This window comes from Gopherus flavomarginatus, chromosome 13, assembly GCF_025201925.1.
Source record: "Gopherus flavomarginatus isolate rGopFla2 chromosome 13, rGopFla2.mat.asm, whole genome shotgun sequence".
In the NCBI taxonomy this organism is placed as follows: Eukaryota; Metazoa; Chordata; order Testudines; family Testudinidae; genus Gopherus; species Gopherus flavomarginatus.
In genome coordinates this window covers 4169224-4193064 of record NC_066629.1, presented here as the reverse complement: position 1 = coordinate 4193064, position 23841 = coordinate 4169224, and the positions used below count along the sequence as shown (strand labels likewise).

Below are 23841 nucleotides of genomic sequence, written 5' to 3'. Positions count from 1 at the left end.
CAGTGTTAGAGAACTCTTGTGTTAATGGAGGCTTCTGAATGTATCTTTGTGATCCATAGAGAAGGCTGAAGGATGTAGCAAGGAGATGATGTATCAGCTACTGGCAGCCTTAAAACAAAGTCAGTGTCTCTGTGGACTTTAAAATGTTCCTATGCAGTTTTTTTTCATTTTTGGTTAACCAAATAAGTGTGAGTTTTTCATGGCAAGGTTGGGTCTCGTGTGTGTCTATGTGTTATCCATTTAAAAAAACGTTCTGTTGCATCCTATAAAAAAGGACAGAGCACATTGTGGAGAAAGTGAAACTGGTTCTCTGTAAACGATAAAGCTTCTAAAACAAAAATTGAGGAAGTGTATGTCGTGTTCTGAAAGACCAAAGGAATAAAGTATAGGAAATATGAGACCTTTGTTAAAAATACACCAAACTCTCTTTCCCAAAAATATGCAGGTAATAGTAACTTGTTGCAAGGCCAAAATATTTTCAATTTAACAAATAGATTGGTTTTGCACCATGCCTTGATAAATCAATATCACTTTTGTGAATGAAGGACGATCTTTGGCTAAGGCATGGGCCTTATATCAGAATATATTCTCAGTTCTTCCAGAGATTTCCAGTGTAGCCATGGGCAAGTCGCTTAATTGTGGTGCCTCCATTTCTTCATCAGTAAAATGTGGGCGATACTCCTTTACCTCTCGGGGTACTAAATTTATTGTTTGTGAAGTACATTGGGGATCCTATGGCAGGCACAAGTGCCAGGCAGCACAGTCTAGTTTAAAGGTTGCATCATAATTGGTTATGCAGGCAGCAGCCCTCTTTAGCCCCCATGGCTTTGGACAAATGTTGGGGTCTGCAGTAGACTTGGAGATGAGAGACAAACATCTACCCAAGCTCCTCTGTCCTCTAGACCCCCTACCCACCCCCTCTTTCCTCCTCTAGCCTTCAGAGATGAAAGGGGTCTCGTGACTGGGGCCTCTGCCATCACCCCTGGTGGTTTGAGGACAGGCTGGCCCGTGGCAGGGAGTTCCCAGTACAGTTTAACCAGCTGAGACTGAGGTGGAAAGGGGGGGGGAGTGGACCCTGTCAGTAAGCGGGGGAGCCATGGTGGGTGAGTGGGGCAGGTGTGGGGGGGAAGCTGGACATCATGGCGTAGTGTGAGGTTGGTAGGAAGGGCTGGGGTTGGATGGATGGTGTGGCATAGTGTAGGGCGAGGGTCTGTCTAGCTAGGAATTAATGTCAGTTTAGAATACAGACATCAAGAGCCAAATTCTAAATGGCTGTGTACTGTACACACCTTCCCAGAAAACAGATCCATAGGGTGTGTGCCCGGCTCGCTCCTCTGAATGTGAAGGGCCTGTGCCGCAGGAAAGCTGAAAGAACATTCTGGTCTATAAGGAGTGAAGGGAGGTCTGGTTGTACGTGTGTGGCTGTCTACATCAATGAGCTCTCTGTCTACAATCTAATCTCTTTTCGAGTATAGCTCAGTGGTAGTTCTTCTAATTATTAACAGGAAGCACCTTAAACTATTTGAATTTTCAAAGCTTTTTGTATACAGGCAACAGAGATCACTAGTACATAGGTGTGCTCCTATGAGTGACGTGTTGCCTTGGCTAAATGCTACATATTCCAGGGTTCATTTTTCACACGTCTTCTACCCTTTCTTTGACATGCTCTGTGAAATTCTTCCAGTCAATTTCTCCAGTTATTTCTACTCCATCCCCCCCCTTCCTTTAGGGGAATGGATGTGAGATTTATGACGTCCGTACCAGGCCCTTTTACACGATTATGATGAGACAATACAAGTAACTGTGTAGAGAGACCGACACCCTTGCATATTAGTTATGATTGCCTATCACTGCTTCAGGGCCGCAGTGGACACTAGTCATTGCTTACTAATGTTCTTCTTTAATAATGGAGTCAGACCACAGGTCTGTTACCTCTGCTCAAGGTGCATTATGACACAGACCAGAACATAATATGGAAAAAAGCAGGATTTCATACTTAAAAAACACAACAACAAAAAAACAGAGTCCAGGCATTCACAGTACAAAGTCAAGGAAGATCACCACCAATTAATTTTTAAAATGGACTCTGTAGCCTTGCCTATATTTTCACAAAAGAGAAGCAGGACATAATTTCACTGAATTGAGTCCTTGCAGACTGAACTGTGTTTGAATACCTCTTCACGCTGTGTATTTAAACCACCCTCTTGTCTTGTGTTGGTTTTTTGCCTTTTTTTTATTTAATAGAAATATGTTTTGCTTTTAATTGTATTAAAAGATAAAATGAAATCCACAAATCAGTGTGTAAGTTTAGGCTTATAAAGAATTATGCAATGTTTTTATAAACTGGAATTTTAAAAATGTGGTTATAATATTTTATTTTCTGTGTTTAATTACATTTTCTTCATACTATTTTTGCTATATAAAATTACAAAACCCCTCTATGTTAAAAGAACATTCATGTTATGAAGTCAAATACTTGGAAGTTAGCAAATGCCAGAATACTAAAGTTGCCTAGGGTCGACTAAAAATATTTCAGCCCCCTTTACTTCCCAGTCCATGAGAAACTAATATTGTCCCAAACCCAGGGATAAAACAAAATACAACAGAATTTTAAAAAAAGGCCCTGAACCTATAGAGTGTGGCAAATTTCTTTGAACCCAAGTCCTTGGTACGTATATCGCACTTGCAGTTTTTTTTCATTAGGCCTGCTTTCCATCCACAAACTCTATCACTGAAGCTGATAGGAGCTGCAGGCATTCAGCACCTTTGAACATCAGGTCACTTTTTGTAAGTACTGAGTATCTGTGAGTCTCACTGACCTCAGAGGGATTTGTGGGTGAAAATCAGACCATTGTTGTTTACGTGCCTAAACGTGGTTTAAAGTGCCTAACTTTTAGGCAGACAGGTTAAATATATACTGTGACAAAGTTCCTCCTCTATCTTGGTGGGTCCTGCGCTTCTTGGCAGATTTGCTCATTTCAGTGATCTTCCCCACGGTCTAGGTCAACTCCTCCTGTGTCTGATCAGGAGTTGGGAGGTTTGGGGGGAACCGGGCCTGCCCTCTATTCTCGGTTCCAGCCCAGGGCCCTGTGGATTGCAGCTGTCTATAGTACCTCCTGTAACAGCTGCATGACAGCTACAACTCCCTGGGCTACGTCCCCATGGCCTTCTCCAAACACCTTCTTTCTCCTCACCACAGGACCTTCCTCCTGGTGTCTGATAACGTTTGTACTCCTTAGTCCTCCAGCAGCGCATCCTCTCACTCTCAGCTCCTTGTGCCTCTTGCTCCCAGCTCCTCACACACACTTCCGCTCCTCTGGCTCCTCCCTGACTGGAGTGAGCTCCTTTTTAAATCCAGGTGCCCTGATTAGCCTGCCTTGATTGGCTGCAGGTGTTCTAATTAAAGCAGCTATCTCCACTGCCTTCTAGAAAGATCTTAATTGGCCCCAGGTGCCTTGATTAACCTGGAGCAACTGCCATTTGGTTACCAGGATCCTAGGGATTTGTTTAGCCTGGGGCTAACATACCTGTTTCTCAGTACTTTACTGTAGCCATCTGGCCTTGCCCCATCACAATACAGATATGTAATATGTTGGCCTGGATGACTACATTAGAGAAGGGAGCTCGGACATAAATCCTGTCCACCGCAGAGGTTCTATGGAAAGTTTCCCAAGGGAGTTTTCATCCTTCAGATAGATCTTAGTGTAAAATTTCTTGATTGGTTGCCTATCCGAGCCAAGTCTTCATAAAGAAGGTATTGCAATTGATCCATCACACAGAGGAAAGTAGTACCTTAGAGGCCTTTCTGAACTTGTGATTGCTGTTTCAGTTCCGCTACATGGTCAGCGGATATCCGGTCTCAGAAGCAAAGCTGTCGTTATGTTCAGTACAGTGTCTGTGCTTTGAAATAAATCAACGGCCTTCATGGAGGTTTCTCATTGATTTTACAGGAAATGATGAGAGAACTCATGCTCTTCTTGGCTGACATTCACACGTCAGACTGTGCAAATTAATGAGGGGGTTGTGGTTGTATAAAAATGGAGCTAAGATAATCAAAGGAAATAATACTTTTAATTATAATTAATGATCAAATTAATTCAAATCGTTTTGAGAATAAGCCAATGTATTACATTTGAAAGGCACATTATCCGATTGACTACACCACTGAAGCTGCTAAAAGTTTTATTGTGCTAAAAATACAGTGAGATTTGATATTAAATTAAAAATGTGACCAAACACTGTTTGTGAGGTGCCAAGTAAACCGTTGGTGCTATTTAAATAATAATTAGGGCTTCGCGTCTGTCACGTAGGTTGCAGAAGTCACAGATTCCGTGACTTTCTGTGACCTCCATGACTTCAGGGGCCAGTGTGGCTGATCCCAGGGCCGACAAGCAGCTGGGTCCGAGGCCAGCTGCACAGGGGGTTGTCATAAACAGATAGCTAAGGGTTAATGTCTCTTTCACCTGGAAAGGAGTAACCTGAAACACCTGACCAGAGGACCAATCAGAAAACAAGATTTTTTCAAATCTGGGTGGAGGGAAGTTTTGGGTGTGAGTTCTTTGTCTTTGTCTTGGGTCTGACCCTCTCGGCTATGAGAGAGATTTTTCTGTCTCCTGGCTTTCTAGTCTTCTGTTTCCAAGTTGTAAGTACAAGGATAGTAAGACAATAGGTTTATATTGTTTTCTTTTGTATTTACATGTGTGTAATTGCTGGAATGTTTAAATTGTATTCTTTTTTGGATAAGGCTGTTTATTCATTTTTTTCTTTTAAGCAAATGACCCTGTATTTGTCACCTTAATACAGAGAGACCATTTTTATGTCCTTTTCTTTCTTTTTATATAAAGCTTTCTTTTTAAGACCTGTTGGAGTCTTTCTTTAGTGAGGACTCCAGGGAATTGAGTCTGCAGCTCACCAGGGAATTGGTAGGAGGAAGAAGTCAGGGGGAAAATCTCTTTGTGTTAGATTTACTAAGCCTGACTTTGCATACCCTCTGGGTGAGGGGGGTGGAAATTAGCTCTCTCGGTACTTGTGTATTCCAGGACTGGAAACAGGGAGGGTGGAGTCCTTCTGTTTATATTCACGAAGCTTGCTTCTGTATATCTCTCCAGGAAACCAGGGAGGGAACACCTGGAGGGGAGGAGGGGGAAGGGAAATGGTTTATTCCCCTTTGTTGTAAGACTCAAGGCATCTGAGTCTTGGGGTCCCCCAGGGAAGGTTTTGGGGAGACCACAGTGAGCTAGGCACTGTATATATCCCTGGCTGGTGGCAGCGTTATAAGGTCCAAGCTGGTAACTAAACTTGGAGGTTTTCATGCTAACACCCATATTATGGACGCTAAGGTCCAGATCTGGGAAAAATGTTATGACATGGTGTGCAGTGGTGGGATAGATAGAATCCAGAAGCCAGTAGGAATATTATATTTTTCTTTTCTCTGCTAGGGGCTTTTAAGCAGAGAGGGTTTGGTTTTAAAAGGAACCAGAGAGAATTTTTTTTTCTGTTCTCTCCTGGCAGTAGCTTGCATATTAAGCAAGGAACCATTAAGCTGTGACATAAGGGTCTTTTGTCAGACAATAGCACTCCGATTAACAGTCAAGTACCCAGCACAATACACATGCAAATAAAGTGGTTTTTCTGGTTTACTTTACATTTAAAAGATTAGCTAGAGGAAGAAAGGGAAAAAGACATTGTTGCTAGGCAGACCCCAGGGGGCAACAGAGAACCTGCAGTTCAGACAATAAACACCAGAGGGCACCCCAACACAAGAAAACAAGAACCATGACTTCCAAGGCAAAAATGGTAGCGGGGGAACAAATCAAAGAAGCAGACCACAGGCGACAAATGGAAAAAAGAGAAAAAGAGGTGGAGCTGAAAGAAAGAGAAGAACAGATCAAACAGGCAGCCCATAAAAGAGAAGAAGACGCCAAAAATGCAGCCCACCACAGAAAACAAGAAGAAGAAGAGGCAGCCTACAGAAGACAGATAGAACTCCAGAGGGAGACCCACCGACAGGCCATGGAATTAGAAAAGGCTAAGCAACATGCTCCAGCCAATCCTAACAACCCTTCGCCAGTACTTGTTCCACAGCACAGGAAATTTGCCACCTACAAGGCAGGTGATGACACCGAGGCCTTCTTGGAAAATTTTGAAAGAGCCTGTCTTGGGTACAGCATCCCTGAAGACCAGTACATGGTAGAATTGAGGCCACAGCTCAGTGGACCTTTAGCAGAGGTGGCTGCTGAAATGCCAAAGGACCGAATGAACGATTATAAACTGTTTCAAAACAAGGCCAGATTAAGAATGGAGATAACCCTGGATCATGCCTTTCGGCGTTTCAGAGCCCAAAAGTGGAAACCAGATGTGTCATTTCCCAAACATGCCTACTACGTTGGGAAAAATTGTGAGGCCTGGATATCAGGAAACAATGTTAAATCCTTGGACGAACGGCACCTCCTCATACAAATGGAGCAGTTCTTGGATGGTGTTCCTGAGGACATAACACGATACATACAAGATGGAAAACCCAAAAATCTCACTGAGGCGGGGGAGATTGGAGCCAGATGGATGGAAGTGGCAGAAAGCAAGAAAGCTACTGTCAAGGGGAACGAATATCCCAGAGGGCACAGCGACAATAAACCCTACAACCGAGGGCAACCAAAGACCCCACCTACAACCCAAGGAAAGCCACAGACACCCTGTTCTTCCACCTCACCAGTCTCCAGTAACCCACCTCGACCCAGTGACCAGTCAACTGGAAGATGCTTTAAGTGTAATGAACTGGGACATATAAAGGCCAACTGCCCAAAGAATGCCAACTGAGTGCAGTTCATTACACCACCATCACACCAAAGATCCCCAGGCCCAGATGCCTCTCAAATACCCTTGGAGCGAAGGGAAAGTTTGAGAGTGGGCGGAAAGAAGGTTACTGCTTGGAGAGACACGGGAGCACAAGTGTCAGCTATCCACCAATGCTTCGTAGACCCCAAATTCATCAACCCAAAGGCCCAAGTGACAATTTACCCCTTCATGTCACAAGCTGTAGACTTGCCTCCAGCTAAACTGCCTGTCCAGTACAAAGGCTGGTCAGGAATGTGGACTTTTGCAGTCTATGACAATTATTCCATCCCCATGCTACTGGGGGAAGATTTGGCTAACCAGGTGAAGCGGGCCAAGAGAGTAGGATGGTTACACGTAGCCAAACCAGGCAAACTTCCAGACCCATTCCTGTTCCTGAGCTGTCCACAGACGCCTCGTCTGTGTTACCAGAGACCCAGACAGAGGTAGTGGACACAGATTCCATGCCAACCACTGAAACAGCCACAGCACCTCCAGTCCCAGGCCCGGAACTGGAACAGCAACCAGCACCAGCAATTGCAACCACATCTTCAAACTCAACGCCAGAGGGTGCCAGCGAGCCAGAACTGGTAAAATCAACAGAGCCTGAAATACCGCAGGTGCACCAGTGGAGAGCGGTTCACCAGCAACGGAAACAACCCCATCACCTACATCGCTTCCAGAGGGACCAATCCCAAGTCCACAGTCTGAGGAAGAACTGGTGACCCCAGCCTCAAGGGAACAGTTCCAGACTGAGCAGGAAGCAGATGGCAGCCTGCAGAAAGCTTGGGCGGTGGCACGGAGCACCCCACCGCCTCTCAGCTCTTCTAATCGATCCCGGTTTGTTATAGACCAAGGACTTTTATACAAGGAGATTCTTTCTGGTGGACACCGGGAAGAATTGTGGCCACAAAAACAGTTGGTGGTTCCAACTAAGTACCGGGGGAAGCTCTTAAGCTTAGCCCATGATCATCCCAGTGGCCATGCTGGGGTGAACAGAACCAAAGACAGATTGGGGAAGTCCTTCCACTGGGAGGGGATGGGCAAGGACGTTGCCAAGTATGTCCGGTCTTGTGAGGTATGCCAAAGAGTGGGAAAGCCCCAAGACCAGATCAAGGACCCCTCTCCAGCCACTCCCCATAATTGAGGTCCCATTTCAGCGAGTAGCTGTAGATATTCTGGGTCCTTTCCCAAAAAAGACACCCAGAGGAAAGCAGTACGTACTGACTTTCGTGGACTTTGCTACCCAATGGCCGGAAGCATTAGCTCTAGGCAACACCAGGGCTAACACGGTGTTCCTGGCCCTAACAGACATTTTTGCCAGGGTAGGTTGGCCCTCCGACATCCTTACAGATTCAGGATCTAATTTCCTGGCAGGGACCATGAAAGAACTGTGGGAAACTCATGGGATGAACCACTTGGTTGCCACCCCGTACCACCATCAAACCAATGGCCTGGTGGAAAGGTTTAATGGAACTTTGGGGCCATGATACATAAATTCATCAGTGAACACTCCAATAACTGGGACCTAGTGTTGCAGCAGTTACTTTTTGCCTACAGGGCTGTACCACATCCCAGTTTAGGGTTTTCACTGTTTGAACTTGTGTATGGCCACGAGGTTAAGGGGCCATTACAGTTGGGGAAGCAGCAATGGGAGGGGTTTACGCCTTCTCCAGGGACTAACATTCTGGACTTTGTAAGCAACCTACAAAACACCCTCCGACACTCTTTAGCCCTTGCTAAAGAAAACCTAAGGATGCTCAGGAAGAGCAAAATGCCTGGTATGACAAACATACCAGAGAACGTTCCTTCAAGGTAGGAGACCAGGTTATGGTCTTGAAGGCGCAACAGACCCATAAGATGGAAGCATCATGGGAAGGGCCATTCACGGTCCAAGAGCGCCTGGGAACTGTAAACTACCTCATAGCATTTCCCAATTCCTCACTAAAGCCCAGAGTGTACCATGTTAATTCTCTCAAGCCTTTCTATTCCAGAGACTTACAGGTTTGTCAGTTTACAGTCCAGGGAGATGATGCTGAGTGGCCTGACGGTGTCTACTATGAAGGGAAAAAGACGGTGGCGTGGAAGAGGTGAACCTCTCAACCACCCTGGAACGTCTGCAGCGGCAACAAATCAAGGAGCTGTGCACTAGCTTCGCCCCATTGTTTTCAGCCACCCCAGGACGGACTGAACGGGCATACCACTCCATTGACACAGGTAATGCTCACCCAATTAGAACCCCACCCTACCGGGTGTCTCCTCATGCCCAAGCTGCTATAGAACGGGAGATCCAGAACATGCTACAGATGGGTATAATCCACTCATCTACCAGTGCATGGGCATCTCCAGTGGTTCTGGTACCCAAACCAGATGGGGAAATACGCTTTTGCGTGGACTACCGTAAGCTAAATGCGGTAACTCATCCGGACAACTATCCAATGCCATGCACCGATGAACTATTGGAGAAGTTGGGACATGCCTAGTTCATCTCTACAATAGACTTAACCAAGGGGTACTGGCAAGTACCGCTAGATGAACCTGCCAAGGAAAGGTCAGCATTCGTCACCCATGCGGGGGTGTACGAACTTAATGTCCTTCCTTTCGGGCTGCGAAATGCACCCGCCACCTTCCCGAGGCTGGTAGATGGTCTACTAGCAGGACTGGGAGAATATGCAGTTGCCTACCTCGATGATGTGGTCATTTTTTTAGACTCCTGGCCTGAACACCTACTACACCTGGAAAAGGTCTTTGAGCGCATCAGGCAGGCCAGACTAACTGTTAAGACCAAAAAGTGTCAAATAGGCCAAAACAGAGTAACTTACCTGGGGCACCAGGTGGGTCGAGGAACCATAAACCCCCTACAGGCCAAGGTGGATGCTATCCAAAAGTGGCCTGTCCCAAAGTCAAAGAAACAGGTTCAATCCTTCTTAGGCTTGGCCGGGTACTACAGGCAATTTGTACCACACTACAGCCAAATCGCTGCCCCACTGACCGACCTAACCAAAAAGACCCAGCCAAATGCAGTTAAGTGGACTGATGAGTGTCAAAAGGCCTTTACCCAACTTAAGGCGACGCTAATGTCTGACCCTGTGCTCAGGGCCCCGGACTTTGACAAGCCATTCCTAGTAACCACGGATGCATCTGAGCGTGGTATAGGAGCAGTTCTCATGCAGGAAGCAACAGATCACAACTTCCATCCTGTCATGTTTCTCAGCAAGAAACTGTCTGAGAGGGAAAGTCACTGGTCAGTCAGTGAAAAGGAATGCTATGCCATTGTGTACGCGCTGGAAAAGCTACGCCCATATGTTTGGGGACGGCGGTTCCAGCTACAAACTGACCATGCTCCACTAAAGTGGCTTCATACTGCCAAGGGGAACAACAAGAAACTTCTTCATTGGAGTTTAGCTCTCCAAGATTTTGATTTTGAAATTCAGCACCTTTCAGGAGCTTCTAACAAAGTAGCTGATGCACTCTCCCATGAGAGTTTCCCAGAATCCAGTAGTTAAAAAGTGTTCTTAAAATGTAAAAGTCTGTTAGTTATATACTTAGTGGTATATGTAAAGGTGCATGTGTTGTATTAATCTGTTTATTTTAAAGTTCTAGGAAGAAATCGCTGCCAGTGAGGTTCCCCACGGTCTGCAATTTGGGGGGCGTGTCATAAACAGATAGCTAAGGGTTAATGTCTCTTTCACCTGGAAAGGAGTAACCTGAAACACCTGACCAGAGAACCAATCAGAAAACAAGATTTTTTCAAATCTGGGTGGAGGGAAGTTTTGGGTGTGAGTTCTTTGTCTTTGTCTTGGGTCTGACCCTCTCGGCTATGAGAGTGATTTTTCTATCTCCTGGCTTTCTAATCTTCTGTTTCCAAGTTGTAAGTACAAAGATAGTAAGACAATAGGTTTATATTGTTTTCTTTTGTATTTACATGTGTGTAGTTGCTGGAATGTTTAAATTGTATTCTTTTTTGGATAAGGCTGTTTATTCATTTTTTTCTTTTAAGCAAATGACCCTGTATTTGTCACCTTAATACAGAGAGACCATTTTTATGTCCTTTTCTTTCTTTTTATATAAAGCTTTCTTTTTAAGACCTGTTGGAGTCTTTCTTTAGTGGGGACTCCAGGGAATTGAGTCTGCAGCTCACTAGGGAATTGGTGGGAGGAAGAAGTCAGGGGGAAAATCTCTTTGTGTTAGATTTACTAAGCCTGACTTTGCATTCCCTCTGGGTGAAGGGCGGGGGGCAGAGATTAGCTCTCTCGGTACTTGTGTTTTCCAGGACTGGAAACAGGGAGGGTGGAGTCCCTCTGTTTATATTCACGGAGCTTGCTTCTGTATATCTCTCCAGGAACCCAGGGAGGGAACACCTGGAGGGGAGGAAGGGGAAGGGAAATGGTTTATTCCCCTTTGTTGTAAGACTCAAGGCATCTGAGTCTTGGGGTCCCCCAGGGAAGGTTTTGGGGAGACCACAGTGAGCTAGGCACTGTATAAATCCCTGGCTGGTGGCAGCGTTATAAGGTCCAAGCTGGTAACTAAGCTTGGAGGTTTTCATGCTAACACCCATATTATGGACGCTAAGGTCCAGATCTGGGAAAAATGTTATGACAGGGGTCCCCAAGACAGTCACACGGGCCATTGCTGGAGTGGCCCTGAAAACAGCCACAGCAGCCGCTTCTCTGGCGGCCCCCCACAGGGGTCCCAGGGTGGCCGGAGCATCCGTGGTCCACTGACCCAGGCAGCAGTCCCTGGGCAGCCAGCCAGATCAGCTGCAGCCTCTGGCAGCTGGTGCTGCTAGCCCCAGGCACTCCCCCTCAATAGTGTCTCCGCCCAGCCCTCCCTGCATGACCCCCTCGTGCCCCACAGCATCATCCCCCCAAGATTTAATCACAGGTATTTTTAGTATAAATCAGGGACGAGACAGGGGCCGTGAATTTTTGTTTATTGCCTGTGACCGGTCGCTGACTTCTACTAAAAATACCTGTGACTAAATCAGAGCCTTAATAATAATCCCAGAGAGGAACTGATTTTGATTAGAAAACTGACAGCCTCTGTTATGGTATAATCCCCACTCTGAACCTTAGCGTCCAAAAGATGGGGTACCAGCATGAATTCCTCTAAGCTCAATTACCAGCTTAGTACTTGTAGCGCTGCCACCAACCAGGAATTCCAGTGCCTGATACACTCCGTCCCCACCCAAACCTTGCCCAGGGACCCCAACGACCCAGACCCTTTGGATCTTAACGCAAGGAAAGTAAACCCTTTCCCTCACCGTTACCTCTCCCAGACTTCCCCTCCCTGGGTTACCCTGGAAGATCACTGTGATTCAAACTCCTTGAATCCTAAACAGAGGGGAAAATCCACCTTCCCCCCTCCTTCTCTCTCCCGCTCCCAGACTCTCCCTGAGAGGGAAAGTAATCCTAACACAGAGAGAAATTAACCTTTCTCTCCCCCTTCCCTCCTTTCTCCCCACCAATTCCCTGGTGAATCCAGACCCAGTCCCTGGGGTCTCACCAGAATAAACAAAACAATCATGTTCTTAAACAAGAAAAGCTTTGAATTAAAGAAAGAAAAACAGTAAAAATTATCTTTGTAAATTTAAGATGGAATATGTTACAGGGTCTTTCAGCTATAGACACTGGGAATACCCTCCCAGCCTAAGTATACAAGTACAAATTAAAATCCTTTCAGCAAAATACAAATTTGAACTCCTCCCAGCCAAATACACATTTGCAAGTAAAGAAAACAAACATAAGCCTATCTCGCCTTATCTACCTAGTACTCACTATTCTGAACTTATAAGAGCCTGTATTGGAGAGATTGGAGAGAAACCTGGTTGCACGTCTGGTCCCTCTGAGCCCCCAAAGTGAACAACAACCAAAAACTAGCAGCACACACAAAAACATCCCTCCCTCAAGATTTGAAAGTATCCTGTCCCCTGAGTGGTCCTCTGGTCAGGTGACAGCCAGGCTCACTGATTTTATTAACCCTTTACAGGCAAAAGAGATATAAAGTACTTCTGTTCTATTAACTCCTACTATCTGCTTATGACTCTCTCTCTCTCTCTGAAACACACACACACACACACTCTCTCTAAGCCTATCTCTCTCTCTCTCTCACACACACACACACTCTGTAAGTCCATCTCCCTCTCACATGCACACACACACACTGTAAGCCCATGTCTCTCTCTCTCTCACACACACACACACACACACACACTCTGTTAGCCCATCTCTCTCTCTCTCACACACACACACGAACTCTGTAAGCCCATATCATTCTGTCCCTCACACAGAAACTCTGTAACACTCTCTCTCTCTCTCTCTCACACACACACACACACAAACACACACACACTGGAAGCCGATCTCTCTCTCTCACACACACACTCTGTAAGCCCATCTCTCTCTCTCACACACACACACACTCTGTAAGCCCATATCTTTCTGTCTCTCACACACAGACACAAACACACTGTAACACCATCTCTCTCTCTCTCTTTCTCTCTCTCTCTCACACACACACAGACACAGACACACACACACAGACACACACACTGTAACCTCACCTCTCTCTCACACACACTCTGAAAGCCCATCCCTCTCTCTCTCTCACACACTCTGTAAGCCCATCTCTCTCTCTCACACACACACTCTGTAAGCCCATCTCTCTCTCTCTCTCTCTCACACACACACTCTATAAGCCCCTCTCTCTTTCTTGCTCTCTCACACACACACACTCTGTAAGCCCATCTTTCTCTCTCTCTCTCTCACACACACACACACACACATTCTGTAAGCCCATCTCTCTCTCTCTCTCTCACACACACACACACACACACACACACTCTCTGTCTGACAGGCATTGGGCTGTGGGGTTCCCTGCTGTAGCCGCGCAGGCTGGAGCCTGCTCCTCCTGTGACAGGCAGGGGCTAGTGCAGAGCATGGCAGGACCTGGAGATGACATGTCCCCTAATGGCAGGACCCTTTCACAGCAAGGGCAGCACCTCCCCACGGTAGCACAGACCCACCTACTCCTCCTGCTTTCTCCTGACACCAGCCCTACACTTCCCGGCACCGCCTCATGGCAGCTTCTGTTTCCGGACTCGCACCAGAAATGGGAACTCTGGGCCAGGCCTGGCTCACCACTTCCTGCTCACCCCCCTCCTGCTCTGCAAGATGGTTAAGGGGGGGATGGGAAGAACCCAGGACTCCTGGCTCCCAGCCCCACCTGTACTAACGTACCAGACCCCACTCTAACCCCAGCGCTGGGAATGGAACCCAGGAGTCCTGGCTCCCAGCCTCCCTTTCTTTAACCACTAGACTGCACTCCTTCCCTTCTCGGGAGCCAGGACTCCTGGGTTCTATTCCCAACTCTGGGAGTAGACTGGGGTCTAGTGGTTAGAGCAGGAGGAGCCAGGACTCCTGTGTTTTATTCTCAGTGCTGCTGTTTGACCCTGGGCCTCAGTTTCTCCTCCTACTTTTTGGGTATGTAGCCTGTAAACTCTCTGGGGCATGGCCTGTCTCTCGCTGTGTCTGGACAGCGCCTGGCCCAACGGGGCCCTGATCTCAGCTGGGGCAGAGACTGTCTCTGGGTCTGTCATAAACAGATAGCTAAGGGTTAATGTTCTTTTACCTGTAAAGGGTTAACAAGGGGAACCAAACACCTGACCAGAGGACCAATCAGGAAACAAGACTTTTTCAAATCTGGGTGGAGGGAAGTTTTGGGTGTGAGTTCTTTGTTCTTGGTCTTGGTTCGGTGACCCTCTCGGCTCTGAGAGTGATCTTTCTATCTCCAGGCTTTCTAATTGTCTGTTTCCAAGTTGTAAGTACAAGGATAGTAAGACAATAGGTTTTTTGTTTTGTTTTTTGTATTTACATGTGTGTAGTTGCTGGAATGTGTTAAATTGTATTCTGTTTGGATAAGGCTGTTATTCATTTTTTCTTTTAAGCAATTGACCCTGTTTATTGTCACCTTGATACAGAGACCATTTTATGTCCTTTTTCTTTCTTTTGATATAAAGCTTTCTTTTTAAGACCTGTTTGAGTGTTTTTCACTGGTTAAGGCTAAGAAACGAAGGGAGGGGGAAAATCTCTTGGTGTTAGATTTACTAAGCCTGACTTTGCATACCCTCTGAATGAAGGGGGAGAAAGATTAGATCTCTCGGTACTTGTGTTTCAAGGACTTGAAGCAGGGACTCTCCCAGAGTACCCAGGGTGGGGAAATCTGGGAGGAGGTAAAGAGGGTGGAATCCCTTTGTTTAGATTCACGGAGCTTGAATCTGTATATCTCTCCAGGAACCCAGGGAGGGAACACCTGGAGGGGAAGAGGGAGAAGGGAAGTGGGTTATTTTCCTTTGTGGTGAGACTCAGGGCATCTGAGTCTTGGGGGTTCCCCAGGGAAAGTTTTGTGGAGACCAGAGTGAGTCAGACACTGGAATTTTTCTGGCTGGTGGCAGCGATATCAGATCCAAGCTGGTAATTAAGTTTGGAGGTTTCATGCTAGCTTCTCATGTTCTGAACTCTAAGGTTCAGATCTGAGTAGGAAAGTTATGACAGTGTCTGTGCAGCTCATGGCAAAATGTGGGCCTTGATTCTGCCCCAGTGTCTGTAGGTGCTGCTGTTGTACAGATAAATAATCATAATACGAGAAGCTGTGGCAGTGCATGAGTGCACGACCATTGCCATGCAAGGGCTAAATGTGATTCTTATCCCTGTGACCCCCACCCGTACGCCCTTTCTTCCCCCCCGGCTCCCCGATTCTCCACCCTGAGCCCCTTGTGCTACTGCCCTTGTCAACGGCAGCGCAGAAAGCTGCCCAGCCCTAGTGCCAAAAGAAGAAGATGTGTGTGTGGGGGGGAGTCTTTGCAAAAATCGGTCACACCAATAGGAAACCACACCCAGCAATTTGTGACTTCACTTCTCAAAATTAGATACACACACACACACACACACACAGAGCCACCTTTGCCAATGCACCACCTCACCTCATCCAGGGAGGTCTAGGCGCGGAGCTCTGTGTGGGAGCGGCGATGGACGGCACCATCAAGGTAGATTCTGGAGATGATCTCAGGAGATTTGGACTTTAGGGTGCTCTAGAGTTCTCCTTTGCTCCATGCTGAGGTTCTGTTTTTCTGCTGGGGCTGTGTTTCTTTGCCCCCCTCCCTTTTTAGGACTGCTCTTTTCTTCAGGTTATTCTAGCATCATTTCACTCCTGTAGGCTAGTCTGGTCTGAGAGGAGCTGCCTGACTCCTTTGTTCTCCTTTTCCCTGCTTGTAGCCCTTGCTGCGTTTGCTGTGCCCACTGGCAGCTGCTTCAACACAATTAGTTTTTTTTTAAAGCCTTAAAGAGTCCTGTGGCACCTTATAGAATAACAGACATCATCAGATGTATTTGGGTATTCACCCATGAAAGCTCATGCTCCAATACATCTCTTAGTCTATAAGGTGCCACAGGACTCTTTGCTGCTTTGACAGATCCAGACTCACATGGCTACCCCTCTGATTGAATTTTCGTTTTTTGCTTGAGCCTTGTTACAGTCTTGGCCTTCACAACATTCCCTGGCAAAGAGTTCCACAGGTTGACGGTGGGTTGTGTGAAGAAATACTTCCTTTTCTTTGTTTTAAACCTGCTGCCTAGTAATTTCATTTGGTGACCCCTAGCTCTTGTGGTATGAGAAGGAAGAATGAACACTTCCTTCTTCTTTTCTCCACACTAGTCATGGTTTTATAGACCTCCTTTGTATCCCCTTTTAGTCGTCTCTTCCCAGCTGAGAAGTCCCAATCTCATTAATCTCTTCTTCTACAGAAGCTGTTCCATAGCCCCTCAGCATTCTTGTTGCTCTTTTTTCTGAATCTTTCCACTTCCAATATATCTTTTTTTTTTCAGATGGGGCAACAAAGAACCTCAACTCTATCAACTCACAAAAAGCTCCCAAGATATAACAATATTTTCTCACAAAGAAACCAAAACTCTGGACATTTCAATGACTTGGAAAAAAAACTGCTTTCAAGAAATATCACCAGAGTAAAAGCCTTTCTGCTTTTCTAACCAAAACAGTCTCCCCAAAAGGAGATGCACCAATCTTGGAGACACTGCAATATGAGGTCAATGTATGGGGTGGACAGAGCAAGCTCCTAGTCCAGCCCCCTGTTTGGAAAACCAATGGAATATACAGTCCTTAAATTAAGGACATATCAGATATTCAACTGATAAGAACAAATACAGATTTAAAAGTTTATTAGAGAGTGTTTAAAAATAAATGATACAAAGAGTTTGAAGTGTCAGTTCTCAGTCATTGGGGGGAACATACAGAGTATATGGGGATGTTGGTATTTTGGTATTGTACAGCACATAACATATACGGACTGCAACGTCCCCAATGTGGGGTGTTTGGTGGGTGAGATCAGGATACAGTCAAGCAGTAGTAGGGGTACATCACTCATACATACAAGGAGCTATAGTTAATTGTAAGTATAAATAAGCAGGCTGGGTACAGAATGACCCTCACATGGTGGAGTTTGGTTCTGTTGGTTCAGGGCTTAGAGGGTATAGTCCAGCGGGGGATGGGGGTTTACAGTTCCTTACACAGTGTTTTCACTCCTCTTAACCAGAAGGCCAAGAAGCAATGCTAAGACTCTACTAAGACTCTATGATGTACATGCACCCCTGCCCCCACTGTGGTCCCTGCCCCCACCGCTTTCGACCTCACCATGATGAGCTCCCAGACACGCAACGGACACCCTAACTAGGTAACTCTAAGTGAGGCTCACTTCCCCAAAATGACTCCAGTGGAAGAATTCAAAGCAAGACCCCTTAACACACAATTCTGTTCAAAGACGGTTCTCTTTACACTCCTAATGTGCACAAACCCACCCACTGACCTGTGACTAGCAATCTCTCACTGTTAACTCTGTCATAACATTTTTTCCCAGATCTGGACCTTAGCGTCCAAAATATGGGTGTTAGCATGAAAAACCTCCAAGCTTAGTTACCAGCTTGGACCTGGTAATTGCTGCCACCAGCTAGGAATTATACAGTGCCTAACTCACTGTGGTCTCCCCAAAACCTTCCCTGGGGGACCCCCAGACTCAGATGCCTTGAGTCTTACAACAAAGGGAAATAACCCCCTCCCCTTGTTACTTCCTCCCAGGCTCCCCTCCCTGGATGACCCTAGGAGATTCCCTGCTTCCAGTCCTGGAAACACAAGTACCAAGAGATCTAATCTCTCTCCCCCTCACCCAGAGGGTATGCAAAGTCAGGCTTAGTAAATCTAACACAAAGAGATTTTTTCCCCCTGACTTCTTCCTCCCACCAATTCCCTGGTGAGCTGCAGACTCAATTCCCTGGAGTCCCCACTAAAGAAAAACTCCAACAGGTCTTAAAAAGAAAGCTTTATATAAAAAGAAAGAAAAAGGACATTAAAAATAGGCTCTGTATCAGGATGACAATATACAGGGTCAATTGCTTAAAGGAAAAAAATGAATAAAACAGCCTTATCCAAAAAGAATACAATTTAAAACATTCCAGCAACTACACACATGTAAATACAAAAAAAACAATATAAACCTATTGTCTTACTATCCTTGTACTTACAACTTGGAAACAGAAGATTAGAAAGCCAGGAGATAGAAAAATCACTCTCAGAGCCGAGAGAGGGAATAGACCAAGAACAAAGGACTCACACCCAAAACTTCCCTCCACCCAGATTTGAAAAAGTCTTGTTTCCTGATTGGTCCTCTGGTCAGGTGTTTGGTTCCCTGTGTTAACCCTTTACAGGTAAAATAACATTAACCCTTAGCTATCTGTTTATGACAAACTCATACAGCAAAACAGGGCAAAGCAAGCCTATGCAAGTGCTATACCGCAACCCCAATGCTCTTGTCTGCTCCTTCCCACAAAACTACCTCAAACATGCAGTCAATGGCATCAAATCAATTCCTTGCCATGGTAGGGCCTCAGGCACTGATGCACCTCAGTCCCTCTGAGGTGATCAGCTGATTCCTTCTGGCCTTAAATGCTAGGAATGTGACTCAAAGGGCCACGACCTTCCTCTTCTTCTGCGCCTATGAACTATCCCTCATCTGGACAAAAAGTTTACAGAGACTGTTTCCTAAGTTAAAACAGTGGCATTTTCCAAAGGGGAAAGGGATGGCAAATTTCTCTTCTGTAGGGAAACGAGGGAACAAATGATCCAAACCGTGCACTCCATTCTGGAAGGTATACTAAGGAGAGCGGTTTAAGAACCTACACAGAATAGACTAAGAAAGCAGCTGTTTGACGTACAAACAATGAGACGGTAAAATCTGCAAGAGCAGCCTTTCAACTCAGAGGCCTAATAAGATGTTACTAATAACTAACCAAAGAGATACAAATGACTCAAAACCCTAGTCTTAGTACAGACCGAATGGTAACACAGACACCACCACATTTCTTGGCTGCTCTTCAACCATCATATCTCCCCATAGGGAGGTCCAGCGTTCTCGGAGGTCATTACTGCAATAACAGGGCGATGCGTGCAGTGGATGGAGCAAGCTGCCATTCCATCTCCCTAGTCCAAAAATCAGTTCAATAAATAGTCCTCAGTTAGAGGAAGGATCAGTTATTAAAGTGCTAAGAACAGATGTAACATTTTGATTCAAGCTAATCCTCTACATAATGTCAGGTTTCAGAGCAGCAGCTGTGTTAGTCTGTATCCGCAAAAAGAACAGGAGTATTGTGGCACTTTAGAGACTAACAAATTTATTTCAGCATGAGCTTTCGTGGGCTACAGCTCACTTCTCTGGATGCACAGAATGGAACTCAGAGACAGGAGATATTTATATGTACAGAGAACATGAAAAGGTGGAAATATGCATCCTCTACATAATGCATAAATTACCCCAAAATAGCAAGTTTGGTTTAAAAAGACATAAAAGGCACGTAGTCTGATACTTGGTGAAATCTAAGTCTAGAACACACAACCAATTTGGGGATTGTGCCCTACTTCTTAATTGTCTGCCCTGAGGTCAGCACTCGCAGTCACGAGCTAAGCCAGACAGCTCAAGCCCTCTCATGGATCAGGAACTGGTTAGCAAATAGGAAACAAAGGGTAGAAATAAATAGTCAGTTTTTACAACAGAAAGGGGGAAATAGCAGGCTTCTAAAGTATGAGATGAGACTACAGACATTGGTCAGTTTAGACAAGAGATGACTGAGGAGGGATATGATACAGCACTGATTCTCAACCAGGCATCTGCCAAAAGAAACCTGGGCTTGACCCACCTCAGCAGGCCACCAAGCCTGCATGCCTCATATGCAGGATGGGGGAGGATGAAGGAGGGGCCCAACAAAAAATTGCAGCATCGCTGCAGAAGAGAGAGCTCTCCCCCTGCCATCATCTGTAAGGGTTGCCTCACAGCCACTGACTCCCCAAACAGGCAGCAGCTAGCCAAGAAGACACACCACTGCTCTGTTCAAGTAAGAAAAGTCCAACCACCATTCTTTCTTTCCACAGCAAGAGGTAACAGCCTCACAAAATTGGGTAGAAGCTCATAAATGATGTTTTCCAAGGAAATTGTTGGCTTAAAAAAGGAGGGAAGAAGAAAGGAGTAAAAAAAATTATACAATCTGAAGAGCAACCAGAGCAAACTGCAGAGGCACTGCCAGGGCACACGCGCCTTCTGCTCATTCAGGGTGACTACACTGACCGCCCACTAAACCTCTCGCTTTTAGAGGAAATTTAATTGAACTGGTTTAAATCCCGAGTTTGATCATCGGAACGAGGGACATTGGGAGCAAAACCAGCCCCTTGACCAGCGACTCGCTTCGCTGCATGCAATGCACTGTGGGTATGGAAATAAGAGTCCCCAGTGGCCCCAGCTGCTCAAAGGAGTCTTTTCTCAGGGCTGCCCCTGCTCGTTCCCCAGCTGGACAGAGATTGGGATGGAGGCGGGAAGCTGCTCTCCTGAGACAGTCCCGCTGCCGCCCAGGCACATGGAGGACAGAGCTTGACCAGGAAGCTAGAGGGCACTCAGCTCCCTTCAGTGTTAGCAGGCTAAAACCCAGAGCAAATGCACACACCTTGCAAAGAAACAAGAGCCGGGATCTCCAACAAATATCAACATTTTATCAAGATGATCAAAAAAACAAGTATGGTACAGAATTTAGGCATAAATCTTTCTGGTGATCAGGGAATAACATACAGATTATCAAGGGGGTGCAAAATTCAGTTTAAGATCAAGTGGTAGAAGGAATACATAATCTGCAATAACCCCAGTTGAGGGTAAAAGTTTAACAGATCAATGTACAGCCACTGAGCTAGGAGGGTATGTTGTTCATATGATAGCTAAGTTCAGGTGTGGAGTAGCACAAGTGGATACAATGATGAGGATGTATTGACCCTCATTTGGTGAGATTTAACGTTCACTGATTTTTAATCGTTGCCACAATATATAGTGTAAGCAGGGTCAGAATGAACTCTACCCTGCCATCTGTTGTAAAGGCCTTTTGGGGCTGATGTTATTTGCATGGTTACACCCACCCCAGATTGCATGCTGGGAGTGCTTGTCCAAACAGACATTTCACCTGCTGTGGGATCCCCAGGCTCTTTGTTATTGGGACAGACGTAATCAAGTGTATTTTCCAGTTTATTTTGACTCAAGGACAGAATAACTGTACCTGACATAAACCTAGTCCCAGATTTGGACCTTAGCGTCCAAAATATGGGGGTTAGCATGAAAACCTCCAAGCTTAGTTACCAGATTGGACCTGGTAAAGCTGCCACCACCCAGAAAATTAGAGTGTTTTGGGGCACTCTGGTCCCCCCAAAACCTTCCCTGGGGACCCCAAGACCCAAATCCCTTGAGTCTCACAACAAAGGGAAATAAACCTTTTCCCTTCCCGCCTCCAGGTGTTCCTGGAGAGAGACACAGAAGCAAGCTCCATGAATCAAAACAGAGGGAGTCCACCCTCCCCATTCCCAGTCCTGGAAAACAGAATTACTTCCCTCTTCACCCAGAGGGAATGCAAAGTCAGGCTATTAAATCTAACACACACAGATTTTCCCCTGACTTCTTCCTCCCACCAATTCCCTGGTGAGCTGCAGACTCAATTCCCTGGAGTTCCCCACTAAAGAAAAACTCCAACAGGTCTTAAAAGAAAGCTTTATATAAAAAGAAAGAAAAAATACATAAAAATGGTCTCTCTGTATTAAGGCGACAAATACAGGGTCAATTGCTTAAAAGAAATATGAATAAACAGCCTTATTCAAAAAGAATACAATTCAAAGCACTCCAGCAACTATAGACATGTAAACACAAAAGAAAAAAACAATAATCCCTATTGTTTTTATTATATCTGTACTCACAACTTGGAAACAGAAGATTAGAAAGCAGGAAATAGAAATCCCCTCATAGCTGAGAGAGAGTCAGACAGAAGACCAAGAACAAAGGACTCACTCACAAACTTCCCTCCACCCAGAGTTGAAAAAATCCTGTTTCCTGATTGGTCCTCTGGTCAGGTGTTTCAGATACTTCTTTCCAGGTGAAAGAGACGTTAACCCATAGCTATCTGTTTATGACAGAGGGGGCGAGAGCTTTGCCTTTCCCTGAAAAGTACTCACCATTAAGGTTATGGGGTCAAAAACCCAAAGCCCCAGAGAAGGAGAAATGGATGCTTGTTCCCAGTGTGTAAATGTTGCTTTCATTCCTGCTGTCCACGAAGTTGTTTTTGAATCTATTAGAGTTATTAGTTACTGGCACTAAATTTGAGCATTAGGTCTCTTGTCATAGTATGTTTTGGTACTGATAGATAAAAGTCTGCTCCATGCGTGGTGTTATGGAGTGAGGTAAAAAATGCTAGTTGGACAGGTGGTGCATGGACCCCAAAAGTCATCCAACACCCCACGCCACCCACAGCTCTACTCTCAGAGTCCAGAAGTTAATCTGCAAAATTATCTTGAAGCCTGAGTGGAAAGAAGTGGCTGAATGCCTCATCCCACCATGATGTTTCACAGCTGACTTCACTGCCAGGCACTCAGCACTACATCTTTACAACTATCAGTGTATAAGTGAGGGCAGAGTCAGCCACCCGAAGTATTTCTGAAGGACATAAATCCACACCGTGTAGAGGTCAAGCATAGGAATTTATTACACACAGCACTGACGGAGCGTCACCTGGTTTATTAGGCTCAGAGACACTGTCAATCAATTGATTACAATATAATATATAGATTTTCCATGGGTGGGGGAAAGTGATGGGGTAGGCAGTTCCACACCCCGGGATAGGTTTTGCTGCAAGACAAGATAGCACATTAGCCAATGGTTAACAGGATACATACTGCTTCCACCCATGGTCTCAAGTTAGCAAGTTAACATTTAATACTTTGATGAAATGTTATTAGTATAAAATATCTATGTTGAATTCTGATTTGGGGTCCATAGGAATGGAGCAACTCCTTTGATTGTCCAGTGGGTACATTCCTAGGGGTTAAAGCAAAGAAACAGTGAAAGTATATGGCAATACAGATTGACCCGTTTATGTCTTAAGGCAGGCATTGGTCCCTGGGAAGGGAGGTGAGAGGCTGCCATATCTTATACTGACATGTGCCAATTTTCATAAACTCAAGGTTGGATCTGTGGGAAGAACGTTCCCTACAGAAGAGACTGACGCAATAGGAACAGGGATCCTTTGTTCAATTTGCAACTCTGAATAAGACACAATTATTTAGTTCTTAGCTCCAACACCTGGCAATTTGCTGACCAGGCTTATTTTAGCAAAACAAGCTGACCTGTTTACACCAGCTTTCTCTTAGCTAATCACTATTTGCTAGGCCTCTGGTCTTTGGGTCTGGGAAAGAGCTGGCACAATCCATATACCAGGTTATTATATAAAATGCAGATGGATTTTAACCCCTCAGTGTCTGACGCTTAGAACCAAACATCACTGACTTGAGTTCAGGAGCACAGAACACCACTCCTAACAGATTGAAAATCAGCTCTGTTTTTAAAACAGAAAAAAGCATAAAACCAACATCTAG

At 45.5% G+C, this 23841-nt stretch overlaps 1 non-coding gene and 1 pseudogene across 1 annotated transcript; both read right to left on the bottom strand.

The window, feature by feature from the left end:
* Positions 1-16893: 16893 nt before the first annotated feature.
* On the bottom strand, positions 16894-17087 carry LOC127033894 (U2 spliceosomal RNA). Its single transcript, XR_007769248.1, has one exon. It is a non-coding gene; the product is annotated as a U2 spliceosomal RNA (small nuclear RNA).
* A 2203-nt stretch (positions 17088-19290) lies between these two features.
* On the bottom strand, positions 19291-19470 carry LOC127033880 (uncharacterized; annotated as a pseudogene).
* Between the last annotated feature and the right edge of the window lie 4371 nt (positions 19471-23841).